Here is a 15,286-nt window from a genome sequence, read left to right on the forward strand (position 1 = left end):
CAAGAAGTGTGTGAAGAACAACCAAAAAAAACGCCCCCGTCTCTGAAGAGATTTTAGGGGCGTGGAGTGTGTTGTAGGTTCCGTCCGTTGGGTCTAGTGGCATTTACTGCTGCTCATTCATACCGTTATGATTTTTAAATATTTAGATTTTTTTTTTTAAATATTGACCGATTTCAACTAACTTCTCAGATCAAACGTGCTTAACTGCTAACTTTCTGTGCTCTTCCCTCTCAGACACTTGATTCCAAATTTAAATGACTTGCACACTGCAATGCATTATTGCATTAGGTCAGTATTAACACTTAATGGTTATAGACTGACTTTTGTAAAGCTCAGAAAATGTGCACTATGTAGAGAGAAGTGTGAAACTCTGAGAAGGGGGGGGGGGGGGCGATATTTTTGTAACTGAATGAATAAACAAACGGTCCATCCCTGGAACAGTTATTGTTTCATTGTTGTTGTTTAGCCTACAACGGCAGGGCTGGCCATTTTATTTACAAACATACTTATACTAGTCAAAGATACATCTTCTGGGCTTGTGTTTGGTTCACGGTGGCTCAGTATAATTTTGTTTTGATATATGATGACTTGGGATAAAGTAACTCCATAAGAAGTACATGTATAGCAAACGTGTTCCGTAAAACGAGTGGCAGGTTGGGCACACGTACGCAGACGTCTGTCTCCGGAGGCCCGGTTAACCCTTTCACTGCCGCACTACCAAAACGGTTAACCCTTTCACTGCGAACAATACACAGCCGGTTAACCCTTTCACTGCCACGCGACCGCCGGTTACCCCTTTCACTGCCACATACGACAGAAGGTTAACCCTTTACTATCCGACGGCGACCGTCTGTTGCGTGATAGTAAAGGGTTAACCTTCTGTCGTGTGGCAGTGAAAGGGTTAAGGCTGAACTCCCTCGAGGCTGATGTTTCATTAGCTGCACCGTCTCCTTGTTATCACTTGTGATGGATGCTGCAGTTCGTTCAGACACTCATCTGCCTTCTCATCAGAGCTGCCTGCAGGGAGGGAACACAGGGAGACAAAGTATGTTCCTGCCAGACACCTGCTGAAGAGAGAGGGGGGGGGGGGGGGTAGAGGGAGGGAGAGAGAAGGGGGAGATAGAGAGAGAGATAGGAAGAGAGGGAGAGTGGAGAGAGAGATGGAAATAGAGGTAGATAGGGGGGGGGGGTAGAGGGAAATAGAGGGAGAGCGAAATGGAGAAAAAGATAGGAGAGATAGAGAGGGAAATAGAGGGAGAGAGGGAGAAAGATAGAGAGGGGGGAGAGAGGGAAATAGAGGGAGAGAGAGGGAGAGGGGGTAGGAGAGAGAGAGGGAAATCGAGGGAGAGAGATAGAGAGGGAAATACAGAGAGGGGGGGGGGGGTAGAGAGGGGGAGAGAGAAGAGAGAGAGGGAGAGAGAGATAGGATGAGGGAGAGGGGAGATAAAGAGGGAGAGAGAGGGGGGGGGGGAGACACACACACATTGACACGCACACACGCACGCATGCACAGTGTGGCCTTGTGTGTTTGACCTCCTGTCTCTTTGAACTTGCGTTTCTTTGCGCTCTCTTCCTGATCCCATTACCCCCCAGGCAACTCTCCAGCTCTCCAACACGTCCTCAGCCAGGCACTCCTCCGCTCCTCCCATCAGCACAGACTGGAGCTGTATAACATGTCTAGCTCCTCTCGGTCGCACCGGCCCTGTCCAACCTCAACGGGTGGATGAACAAAAACCAAACGGCTCACAGCCAGGCCGTGTTAAAATCACAAATGCCGACATTTATTGCAGTTGCGACGGACTGTGGTTCATTCTCAAGGCAGCAGGCTCAAGGAGAGTCTTGAGGAGGAGGGGAAAAAACAAGTTGTGTGTATAATTGTATAGGAACTTGGGTTTCCATACACGCCTCCCATTCATGTGAACAGAATGGAAACAGAATGCTCTTTTCACTCCTTCTCTACAGGATCTTGGAATTCCAGCAACTGAGACTGGAAAGAAAGGTGGATTTATGGGGAAAGTACAGAAGGACCATCTAGCTTGTCTTTTAAAGGTCCAGTGGATAGAGCCCCAATCTGCCCCCCCCGCCCCCTACCCTATAAATGTGGGTTACATTCCTGAAGAGTTTCACTTCAACACGGAACATTTGTTGTTTGGAATTGACCTATCTCAAACCTGCCCTCTTTTCTTGATCCTCCAATCACGACTGTTTCTTCCCAAATAAGCTAATTGGAATTGACCTATCTCAAACCTAAAAAAAAGTACACAGTATACACAGGTGCAGTATACACAAGGTACCCTAACTGGCATGATATACGTCATATGTATTCCTCTTATCAGGAGCTCAGTCGATCCACTAGACTAGAGAATGTCTCCAATCCTCTTTTTCATTTTTCATTTGGATTCCGAGTGTGCCTTTAATATTCAAAGTATAAAGTGAGGGATACTTATAGAATGTTGTGACACACCTGACCGTGTCACTCAGGCGTTGGTGACGGGTGTCATCATCGCACCAGCTATAGGTAAAGATTCACACCACTCAGCGTGAGTGCCTGGACAGAGCAACGCAGTGGTTGCTGCCCAGATCCAGATCAATCAAAACCTTTGAAATGGTTTAATTTCTCCTGCCTTGGCCTGTGTTCAAACGCTTCCCTGTAGCCTATGGTTCCGTATATAAAGAACCTTTTTTTTTGCCAAAAGGGGACCACACCGTATTCAAACATAGTATTACCCATTAGATATTAGACCCTTTCCAATAATCCTTCAATCCCGAGTTAATAAGTAACACTCTTGATCAAGAGAGCGGAGTCCCGTTGGGAGATCTAATTAAGTTCTATTGTCTGGAGTTGTGACCCCACGATTGGGCCACCTTAGTGGTCTCAATGGGGTTTTCTCTCCCTCCCTCCCTCCCTCTCTCTCTCTCTCTCTCTCTCTCTCTCTCTCTCTCTCTCTCCTCTCTCTCTCTCTCTCTCTCTCCTCTCTCTCTCTCTCTCTCTCTCTCTCTCTCTCTCTCTCTCGCTCCCCTCTAATCCCGAATCCAATGCTCTCCGGGAGAGTGACTCCATCCCTCCTTCTCTCCATTCCTCCTTTTCTAAAGTTCCGGAAAGCCCCGGACTGGGATCCGGACAAACACTCTCGGAGTGGCTGTGGGATTTGCAGCCAAGGGCCCCGGAAGGGAGAAGAGAGAGGTATTAGCGAGGGGGTTGTATAGAGAGAGAGAGAGAGAGGGGTATTAGTGAGGGGATTGTATAGAGAGAGAGAGAGAGAGAGAGAGAGAGAGAGAGAGAGGGCAGGGGCAGGGAGGTAGGACTGTTCTGCTACGCTGACCCCTGTGTTGTCCCGTACGGATAATCAAAGCATCGGCGCACCCTTCTTTGTGCTGCTCTTGGGACCTGATCCGTGTGTGTCACACATAAGCCTGTTTGGGTCATGAATGGGTCTCTACGAGACTGTTAACCCATGAAATGCTGGCTTGCCCCCCCCCCCAAAAAACAAAACAAATCCTGCACCTGATGAAACCCAGGAGTTCACACCAGTGAGACTAAAGTTCACTCTTTGAATAAATCACGAGGGGGGGATCTGTTGTGGTATCGTGATTCCTTTGCCGGGAAACTGCTTATAGGCACTTCTTCTGAGAGGCTCGACACTGCAGAGTTGAAACGCGGCGTGGAAATGATTCCAGCATACTTTGCACATAAAGAATTCATCACGAGTGTCAGTGCAGACGGATGGCACCAGGGGAGATGTCTCTACGCCGTCGTCTCTGCTTCTGATTAAAGGCATGTTCAGGGTAATTGGACGACTGAGCTATTTCTGTTTGTGTTCTTTTTTTCATGTCTCCCTTTCGACATTTGGTGTCGTTTCTCTGGGGGGGCAACTGTAAAACTGGGGCTTTAGAGAAGGGCGTGACGCACCATGAAAGACAAAACAACATGCTGAGTTATGGCATGTCAGCTGTACAATTCTTGATTGTTTTCCAAATTGGGTTAGAAGTATGACTAAGTTACATTTCTGACCACAGTGTGTCACCAACATCATCTCATCTCCTTTATGACATGAGTCCCTTCATCCCATAACATCTGAATCCCTTCATACAAGCTTTGTTCATACAAGTTCCATGTATGATGCTGTGCTTCTATTTACATTTTTAGAACACTTTCTTGTGTTTTATTGACCTTTTTCTATCATCTATCTGTCATATCTGTCACTGCGTGCCGGTGCTGTTGGCAACAACACGATTTCTTCTCTGGGACAATAAAGGTCTTGTCTCATCTCATCTCATTTTATTTCATCTTAAATCACATTATGTCATCTCAATTGTCATCATATTGTCATTATATATAATATTATATAATCTCATTCACATCACATCATCATACATGGTCTCATCTCATATATCATCTCATCTAATCTCATCTCATCTAATCTAAAATCACATCATATCATATCCTATCATTTAATCTTGTATTGTATCATATCATATCATAATTTAATCTGATATTGTATCATATAATATTATCTCATATAATTGAATAACATCTTGTATAATCTTTTATCATATCACTGCCTGTTGTCTGAAATCCAATTTCTAGAATTTTCAAGTTTTTACTTCAATCAAAAGTTTACCTGGTCAAGTTTCTTGACCAACAAAACCCACAATCCACTCAAAACCCAATAAATAACAAAATAATGAAAAAAAAGAAACACACAACAGGTGGGTTCTTTGATTTCGATCTGAAAACAAGGTTGCTTTGTCTCAATTCCTTATCGGAGAGGTGAGGTTTTAACCCCCGTCAGCAACTACAGACAGTTCCGGTTGCGGCGTCCAAAAAAAGAAGCCATAACTTACATCACCCTGCTGCACAACACTAAATCCACACTTTGTGTTCAATGTCAAGTACAGCAGGAGCCGGGATCTCTCTATCACTTCTGCTGTGTTTAGAAAGACTCGGCAGCCAAACAGAGAGTCAAACACACAAGGTCTGAAAGGGCCTGAGCTCAACACCGTCTCAATATGGCCTGCATCTGCCTCATTATAGACAACTGAAACAGCACAGTTAAATCAATCCAGACTGGGAGAGAGACGGGGAGAGAAAGCGAGAAGGGGGGAGGAGGAGGAGGGAGGACAAAAAGAGGAGAGGAAGGAGGAGGAGGGGGGAGGGAGGGAGGGAGGGAGGGAGGGAGGGAGGGAGGGAGGGGACCTCTTTTTGGCCGTGTTTCGTTGGTAAATACTCCCATGTGCAATAAGAAGGTCCCATTGTGTGGAATCCCTCTGAAGTTCTGCTGCTGGAGCGGCCTGCTTGGGTCACGGAGACCTTCTCTAAAATAAAGGAGAAAAAAAAATAAAAACTCGAGGAAGCAACGAAACAATGGAACTCGTCCACAAGAACCAGAAACAACACAGAGGGGAACACTCGGACCTTTGAGAGGGGAGAGGGGGACACTCAGACCTTTGCTCTCTCTACCAATTGGAGGGAGAGAGAGTGATTGAAAGAGAGACAGAGACAGAGAAAGAAAGTAATGAAAGAGCAGGAGCTTGGTGATGGTCCAGCTGACCCCCCCCTCTATATCCATGGTGAAGGAAGGAGGTACAGTATGGGACAGGGGAGGGGCCAAGGCCTAAGGCTTCTGCCCAGAGTCTGAATTCTTGTGGTGTGTGGCCTCTGTCCCGTGAATCCCATCTCCAGCTCTCTCCAGAAAGGACCCCTACTAGTCGCCGTCCTCCACACAGTAGGCTCTGGTTCTGACTCTAGACAGGCTCTGTTTTGTTCTGCACGCCCCGGAGGGAAGGAAGCTGAGGTCTTTGGGGCTCTCGCCACAACAGACAGGTTTACGCACAGAAACAACCAGGCCGTAAACAAAACAGGAAGTGTTTCTCTCATTTACGGTCGACGACCGGGGCCTTTCCGGAGATGTTAGACACTGGTGAAGATGTGGGGGGGTATAGTAAGAATCTAAACAGGAACGAGGCCTCTTGTTGACAGAGAAAGAAGGAAAGAAAGAAAGAAAGAAAGAAAGAAAGAAAGAAAGAAAGAAAGAAAGAAAGAAAGAAAGAAAGAAAGAAAGAAAGAAAGAAAGAAAGAAAGAAAGAAAGAAACATAAACACAAGATCTTTTGTGGCTCAGGAGGTCGAGCGGTCGGAAGGTTAGGAAGGTTCCCGGTTCGAGTCCTGCTCCTCCCGGCAGTGTGCCGAAGTGTCGTTGAGCAAGGCACTTAATCCCTAACTGTTCCCGATGAACAGGCCGGCACCATGCGTGGTTACCTAGGCCGTCGGTGTGTGAATGTGTGGGTGAATGTGAGGCATAACATTGTAAAGCGCTTTGGATGAAAGCTGCCATATAAATGCAGCCCGTTTTGTACCGTCTATAAAACAGATAAAACAGAGTTTTTATTCTGGTCTCATCCAGGGTCTTTTTTCCAGAGGCAGCTGCCGGGATCAAAAGGTTCCACCATGAAACCGTCGAGAAGCAGCGTCTAGCCGTGAAACGCTTCCTGGCCGCCCAGAACATTCTACACACAGGTGTCAAGAAGATGACTGGAGAGCAGCCTTAACCAATCAGACGGCCCGTCTCCGGAGGAGAACGACAGGATTCCGATGACACCGCAAGATGAAATACCCAGAGAGAGCAAAGCTCCCCGTCGGAAAGGCATTCATCACTGTCGTTCAAAGTCAAGTTGTCACCTTTTATGGTTAGTTTTACAGGATTTTATTTTAATAATTTTTTGTACAATACCAGTGTTTTTGTTATCGTCAGTAAGTATTTTACATAATCTTTTACCGTTACTGAACCCACCACAATTGTCTAAAGTGTGTCACGCTGACTTCTTGAACAGTATCTTGGAGGCAGCCGTCAGTCCCTCTCACACAGTATCAAAAACACACACCGCAAAGGGTTAATGAGATGGCTTTCAGAGATGCTAAGATAACATTCTGAATACTTAGAAGTATCGGGAGCGTGAAATCAGTTCCCCTATTCCACCCTTGTGGTTTCCTGCTAGAGCTAGCATGTGGGCTACAACCATCGGTATTCCTGGGCTGGTTTCCCTGTGGGCTTGTAGCAGACAAGGCTCTTGGCCGGGGATCGTCCGGCACCTCCTCCGCCCTCTGACACCGCCGCGCCGCGTGGACTGACAGGTGGCTTTGGTTTCATCTCCGGTCCGTTATCAGCCCTCACATTTCCCCTTGGCAGACTGGAGCCTCTTCAGGAGTAGGGGTTTCTTTTTTTCTTCTTCAATAAATCATGGTAACATACATCCTTTTGAGCAGGGAGGTGATGTGGTTCTAAGCCATGGCGTAGGTTTGGTTTCAACCTTGTGAGGGACACTTTAAGCCGGGGGGGTCTGGGGGTCCGGGTTGTCTGTGGGTCCGGGGGAAACTTTGAGCGTCGAAGACTTCACTTTCTGCATACTGGTGTAGCCTACTTTTATGCACCAATTTTTCCCCTTTCTGCATCAATTTATAGCGGGAATGTCTTTATTTATGTAAAGGAAAAGACAAGATTTAGGTACCTGCTATAGCCAAACCTTAACTTAAGGCAAAATAAACGAGCTAATATTAGCATTATCACTTAATTCAGAAACCATGAAGGTAAGAAAGTGACGTGTATTGGGCTAAACTAGCTAGCTAGCTACTTGCATTACTAGCTACTACACTGTAGGGCTGTCAAAATTGACCAAAAATTACATTAGAATATTCCTTCTAAAAAACACATAGGTTTGAACCATTACCAAAGGCGTTATAAATATCAAACAATATATTTTCCTTGACATGAATTATTCAATATCTGTTCAGTAAGCCTACAGTAGCCTATATACTTGTTTCATGTTTTGTTTAAATCAAATTAAGGCACACAATTCCTAGAAATGTGACTAAACAAAGTTGTTTTGCCCTGAGGGATGATAACACTTTGATTACAATAAAGAGCTATAAAAAAAACGCAAAAGTTAAATTCTTGACGCTATAACTCTCAAAACGCTAGCGTCAGCACTTAGCACACAAAAAGATACATGTAACGTAGCTGACTTATAATGCTAACTGGTTCAGCATAAATCCGAAGTATTTCCAAACAGCTAGGCTTTTCAGATTGAGTTCGGAGTGCAGATCACTCTCTCCGGAGCCGAGTTGGGATCTGAACTCTCTGCCATCATCACGAATTGAAAGCGACAGCAACGACAACAACTATTAGCCGTTAGCTATTTCCTGGTTGATTCCGGACATGATGTCACACGAATGCCAGGCTGCTGCAGCCAATAGACGATTTGTTGTAAGGGCGCACGTCTCTCCTGTCTGTCATGCAGCGCGTTCAGACACACGCGAGAAGTCGAGAGGGAGACCGCCGGGGCTGTTTCATTTATTTTTTATTTTTATAAAACACTTCACACAATTCGAATATACATTTTTACAATCGAATGTATGTTTTTTTTAACAATTCGATTATTAATTTGAATATAAAATATTCGTTGACAGCCCTAATACACTGGCTGTATTACCTTGCGCAAGGCTAGCGCAGAAGCCACTGACGTAACGCGAGTGAGAGGCACGTCTGCAAGGTTGAGATGGTATGGTCCTGGAGGAGTGTCTGAAATTGTTGGTTAATACACAGGTAAGAAGGATATATAAATGTTTTGACCCCCTTATGTTTTACCCCTTTTGAGGAGGGGGTTGTCTTTCATATAAGCTATATTTTTGGAGGGGGACAAATTTACCCCTTCTCAATGTTGAGGGGGACATGTCCCCTGCACCCCCCCCCCTAAACCTACGCCTATGGATTCAAGCGTGAATCCATTATTCATTGTTGATGTCAAAATACCTTGGCCGGCTCTGACTGTTTCCCTTACAATCCTAATCGCTCCATGCAAAGGGTAGCAGGAAGAGGCAGGTACCCTGTTTGTGTTTTCAGTGCTCCTGACTGGCAGGGAAATTACTATGGAATCAAATTTCAAAACACATCAACCCCCCCCCCCCCCCCACCCAACCCCTGCCATCAACACTTGATCTTGTTTCTGTGTGTCTGTGTGTGTGTGTGTGTGTCTGTGTGTGTGTGTGCGTGCCCACTTGCCAAGGCCTGAAGACAGGAACGGCATTTACAGGACTTTTGATCAACACTTATCTTTTTGATGGAGGAGGTTTGTTTGATGGGGGATTTCCAAGCAGACAAAGGAGACAGAAGTTATGCATTATACTTGTCATCGCAAGTACTATATATTTTTTTACTATGATGTTGAAATAATAGTACAATTCTACAATAGATGTCTGCGACGTATGACGTGAACGCCAAACCACCTCTTACCGGCGGCTTTCATGGAAGAGAGACGGATGGATGGATGAGAGAGAGGCGATCGACGGATCCCCAACACGACGCAAATAACCTGCACTGCGACTTTTCCACAAGTAAAGACAGATTGTGGTATACATACAGTGTGTGTGTGTGTGTGTGTGTGTGTGTGTGTGTGTGTGAAACAGAATTCGTCCCAGGTTTTTCTTCTCTCCTCTCCTTCCCTCATGTCTCCTCTCCTTTTCTTCTCATCTCCTCTCCTGTCCTCTCCTCTCCTCTCCTCTCCTCTCCTCTCCTCTCCTCTCCTCTCCTCTCCTCCCGTCCTCCTCTCTTCCCTCTGTGGGCTGGAGCGAGGGGAGCTTTGATGTGGCACTCTCTCACTGTAGTGACCGCAGGGCCCAAGAAGAACCACATGCTCTTTGGACCGGCTTGTGGTGGAGAGACGTATATAAATAAAAAGGCGGGGGTGGGTGGGGGTTGGAAAGGGGGGGGGGGGGCTCCATGCCAGCCAAGTTTACTGTAAAGTTACCCGCACCCAGGCAGACAGAGGGGGGGGGGGGGGGTGTCTTCTCCAACAAGGACGAGACATGACAGCATGGAAAAGCGTAACGGCGAACGCCAAAACTCGCAGACTCGATTAGCAACTCCGATGGTATCGCGACCGTCTGTGGATGTTGTTTAGAGTCACGGTCCGTAGTTTGTCCCGTCGTCTAGACTTTTTATGTCCTTGAAGGTTTTTTTTCTTCGTGTAGATGGAGAGTCGGCTTTCTTGCAATCTTATTAGCCCATCCCGTTTTCCCTGAAGAGGTTGAACGTTTACGTGCATCATATCAATGTAGAAAACATCTACAGCTTCAGCCCAACAAGTATGGGGCCAGGCCAATTGACGTTGCATTACAACCTGACATGAATTAGTCTTTTATTCAACCAAATGTAAATTCTGACAATTTGCCTGAAACCGATGCTTTTGGGGAGTGTGTGTGTACCGACTTTTGAAGCTCAGTCATGTTCTGAGTCTCCATTTGAGATCCCCATCTTGTCACACTAAACCGTTTAAACACTGTTGAAACAACACCGGTCTAAAGAAATAAACCTTTCGCTTCAACCCCTTTTTGGGCCGTTGTTTGGACGCCGTGGCCCCAACGGCCGATAGACGGCTAATATAAATCAAAATGTTTACCGGGAACGGCCCTGTAGAAGTCCTATTTAGCCGCCACACGCTCTGTCCTCGTATCAAAGGCTCAGACGAGAGATTTCAGAGTGAGAAAAACAAGGGATAGTTTGGATTTTTAGACGTTAAGTTGTATGAAATACTTGCCAGTGGTGTCGTCGACGCAGAGCTATTAGCTTACTTACTGAGTGCTGTGGTCGGAGTTCGGAGTTCTGGCTGGAAAGGAAAACGGGGTCAGGAAACCAGAAGGTTTGAATCCCACACCGCAACATGCAGGCGAAAGGGTTTCCCATTTCCAACACAAAACCACAGTCCTCCAGCATTTCTGATTCTACTATCACTTGGCACCATTTTGTCTCTTTAGAAAAGCCAGTGTTTGCCTGTCTAAAGCTTCCTGCTTCGCACGGACCCTGACCAGGACTCCAGCCACGCCGAGTAAGCTAATATGCGTTGCATCGAGCACACTACTGGCAAACACTAATGTAAACAAAGCTAAACGTTCAGTTGACGTTTCGTCTGACACTTGTACATTTACCATATGTACAAAAGCGAAGGCCCCCGCAGACAAAATAAAACACGTAAAATCAACAACTCCCAACGACGACGTTATAAACGCAACATGACAAAATACATACTATATGAGTTCTGTCTCCACCAAGACACTCCACGCAACCACTGCCTTGGTACTCTACCATTACCAAACCTCATTACGGTTTTGATTTATGACCCTCACGTGACACCGTATGGCTTCGGCTCGCGGTAGGAAGCACGGAGAGCTCCATCCTGGGGCTTCGACCACATAAACATGAAGGCGCACATTAAGAATTTCACTCTGGTCACACCGTGGCCCAGGGACTGTGATGGGCTGCCGGTGGAGGGAAGGATGCTGCAGACATGGGAGGTCTGTGCTGATATCACTTCAAAGACCAGCCGGTGACTCCGGCCCCACGTCACTCACTCATATCACTGTCGGGGGGGGCAGGGGGGGGCGGAGGACGGCTGTGGGACGTCATGGCAGAGTGATGTCAGTGTTTCCATGTCTCTCTCTCGCGCTCTCTCTCCCTCTCTCCATTCTCCTTCTCTCTCTCTCTCTCTCTCTCTCTCTCTCTCTCTCCCTCTCTCCCTCTCTCTCTCTCCCTCTCTCCTTCTCTCTCTCTCTCTCTCTCTCTCTCTCTCTCTCTCTCTCTCTCTCTCTCTCTCTCTCTCTCTCTCTCTCTCTCTCTCTCTCTCTCTCTCTGTGAGGTAGATCTGATGGGAAATGTTTATCCTCTATGGAGGAAAGTGTTTATGTTGTGAACCGTATAGATCAATACAATGTCCCGATAACAGATGCTGAACTGTTCATATTAATCGAAGTGATATCCAGTCAGCTATTGCTTTGATTGGAGGCAATCAACCCCAGAGCCGCGCAGAGGAAAGCACTGTAAACAACATTTCTTGCTTAATGAAGTCGAAGACAACAGAAAACCGTGTGACTAATAATGCTTTAAACAAACTGATGAACAATTTTAAACGGGCTCTTGAGGTTTTCTGCAGAGATCATCAAGCCAAGCACAGCAGCCGCTGACAGGAGAACTTGAAAGCTGCGCGCGTGGTCTGTTTCATGTGGGCTAGTCGTGCCACTTTAAGCATCCTCTTTGGTTTTCCTCTGGCTGATCAAAGGATCCCGGGGTAATCTATTTGACTGAGCCTTGGCTGTCTCCACGACAACAAGATCATAGAGGAGAAGCCTGTCCCTCTTCCACGGCCCCTTGTCATCAACAGTGCGAGCACTAAGTCTCTGATTCTCACAGAGGTCACTCTGTCTCTGTGTGTGTGTGTGTGTGTGTGTGTGTGTGTGTGTGTGTGTGTGTGTGTGTGTGTGTGTGTGTGTGTGTTTATGTGTGTGTGTCTATGCACACTGGTGTGCATTTTCATGTGCACGTACATGCTTGTAATTGAACTCCACAAATTTCCTCTCCACATACCTCCAATGTGTGTGTGCGTGTGTATGTGAGTGTGTGTGTATGTGTGTGTGTATGTGTTTGCGTGTCTGCGTGCATAGTTTGTGTATTTGTGTGAATCTTTCAGTTCCTTAGTGATACACAGTCCCTGCTACCTCCCTACCCTCTTTACTGTGTGTGTGTGTGTGTGTGTGTGTGTGTGTGTGTGTGTGTGTGTGTGTGTGTGTGTGTGTGTGTGTGTGTGTGTGTGTGTGTGTGTGTGTGTGTGTGTGTGTGTGTGTGTGTGTGTGTGTGTGTGTGTGTGTGTGTGTGTGTGTGTGTGTGTTGAGTTCTCCTCCAGTGACCCAGAATGCACCTTGAAATGCCGTGGTCTCAGGTCGCTGAGGGTTTGCCCAACAGAGAGAGGAAAGCAGGAAGACGACTTCCTGTTACTGACCTCTGTCAAGGCAAGCCAGGGCAGAGGTTATGTAATCCGTCCAGTGTGCAAAGTAACTAAGTAAGTAAGTAAGGAAGTAGTAAATAAGTAAGTAAGTAATGAAAGAGAAAAGATTATGCGATATCTTGAAAAGTAATGGCCGGATTGCCATGAATTTGCATTTGCTGTGCGCATTCATGACCCCTGGAGGAGAACTTTGGTGACCCCATGACCTTTCCTCTAGCATCGCCATATGGATCTATTGCCCTATTGCCTCCATCTGGACTTTTAGAGAGCGCTATAGGCCGCGGAGGAGGTCCGTCTGGACTGGTAGAGAGCGCTATAGGCCGCGGAGGAGGTCCGTCTGGACTGGTAGAGAGCGCTATAGGCCGCGGAGGAGATCCGCGCTCTAACGAGCGCATTCGTCTGGGGTATCATATCCAAAACGGACCTGCGGAAGCTCTTTCAACAGCTTCACACAACGATGACATCATCGTTAAGCGTTTATTTTTTTGCTATTCCAAAATGTCCAGAGATATAACTCGATACGCTCTGAGCACTTTCTCATCGGAACGTCGCGAAGAAACCTTTGTACCTCGAAACCTTTGTACCTCGAAACCTTTGTACCTCAAAACCTTCGTACCTCGAAGCCTCTTTCTTGTCACTAAGGGCGCACGGTCGTCAGGGAAACTGTGAGTGTGGCGTTCGAATCGTCACCCTATCATCAGTTGATGAGAACAGTGTGTGTGTGTGTGTGTATGTGTGTGTGTGTGTGTGTGTGTGTGGGTACATGCGTGCGTGCGCGTGGGCGGTGCACGCAAGAGCTGCTGCCCTCAGTCACAGAGACCGTTGTCATCTCCAGAATGTTTCAAGTTGGATGTGAACAGTATGTTTGGGGGCGCCTGCAGGGCCTGCGTGGACGAGTCAGGTCTGTGTCCTATTAAGAATCTGTTATAAACTTATTATGGAGATATGGAATGAGCTTATGAAAGCAGGAGGGGGATCAGCTGCAGAACATTAAGGACTAAAGCCTGACAGATCTCTCTCTCTCTTGCTCTCTCCCTCCCTCTGGCTCTCTCTCTCTCTCTCTCTCTCTCTCTCTCTCTCTCTCTCTCTCTCTCTCTCTCTCTCTCTCTCTCTCTCTCTCTCTCTCGCTCTCTCTCTCTCTCCAGGGTTGACACAACAGATTCCACAGTGTCAAGCTAAGCTCACTTTTTGTGCTTCATCTTGCTCTTCCTACACACAAGGGTGGGGGCGGGGTCATTATTCATTCATTCACTCACTCACTCACTCACTCACTCACATGCTATACGTGCTACAGGAGTGCAGAGGCGAGGGTAATCGAGCCGAGTTTGAGCGTTAAACTTGAAAAAGCCATTTCTCCTAACGTAAACATGTAAGAGAGCTGCACTTCAGATTACAAATGACTCCGGCGGAGTGTTGCATGACACTTACGACCATTAAGGAGCGGAGGATTTGGCGATGTGCTCGGAACAGTCTCCCTCAACCCCCCATCGTTTCAAACACTCCCATTACTGATGAGTTGTGAAGCAACGGACTTTCAAACATCTCACTGACTCCGTCCAGGCTGGTCCTCGTTCCCAGCAGGTTGGGAGCAGATGGGGGGGGGGGGGGGGAGGGGGCTGAGAGAAAAAAGATCTTGACACTGTCTAAACTTTACGGGACACCAACGCCTCAGATTCTGCAGAGGAATCTCAGATGTTGCTGTTGTTACAGATGGTTGATCATATGACTGAGAAGAATGGCCTCGGGATCATTTGGATCAGTACTGTTTCAACTGTAGTAACCGTCACGATAATCAATGTTCAGTTAAGACAAACCAGTAGACCAACTCTAGCAGCTTTAGATGAATGTAGTATGTTTTTTATAATGTTTTATATGGAACTGACCCCATCAGTTTTCCTGATTTTCCTGTGCCTTACCATAATTAACCATTGTCCTTCTCTATACCTTATTATTTTATTCATTATTATTATGATTATGATTATGGTTTTGATTATGATTGTTATTATGATTGTGATTATTATTATGATTATGATTTATTAATGAGGAACATCCAGCACCATTCACCATATTCACACGGCGGCCATTATGTTCTTATGTCACGCTCAGGTTGGATTCCTTTCCATCCCGTTCCCACACGTGGAGCAAGATGGCCGACTATGTCAATAATGGTCAATGCAGATGAAGCCAGGACAGGTATTTCTTAGGCCTGTCAGTTTGGTGTTATTTAGCGCTTGTGTAATTTTGTCTAATCATGTTGGAGAGAGGGAACACATTTCTCGAACTCCTCGAGGAATAGTACATTTCACCCAAGTAATTCATCTGCAATTAACATTTGATTTCCATTTTGTAAATGCAAACCAGACTTTATGTAAAATGACAAATGAGTCCCCAACTCTTCTCCTCTCCTCAGCAACGACGTATCCCGCAAGCCAAGTTTCTTTTCCACCCTCAGAAAATGC

The sequence above is a fragment of the Notolepis coatsorum genome, assembly GCF_963971535.1.
Source record: "Notolepis coatsorum genome assembly, chromosome: 13".
Taxonomy (NCBI): Eukaryota; Metazoa; Chordata; class Actinopteri; order Aulopiformes; family Paralepididae; genus Notolepis; species Notolepis coatsorum.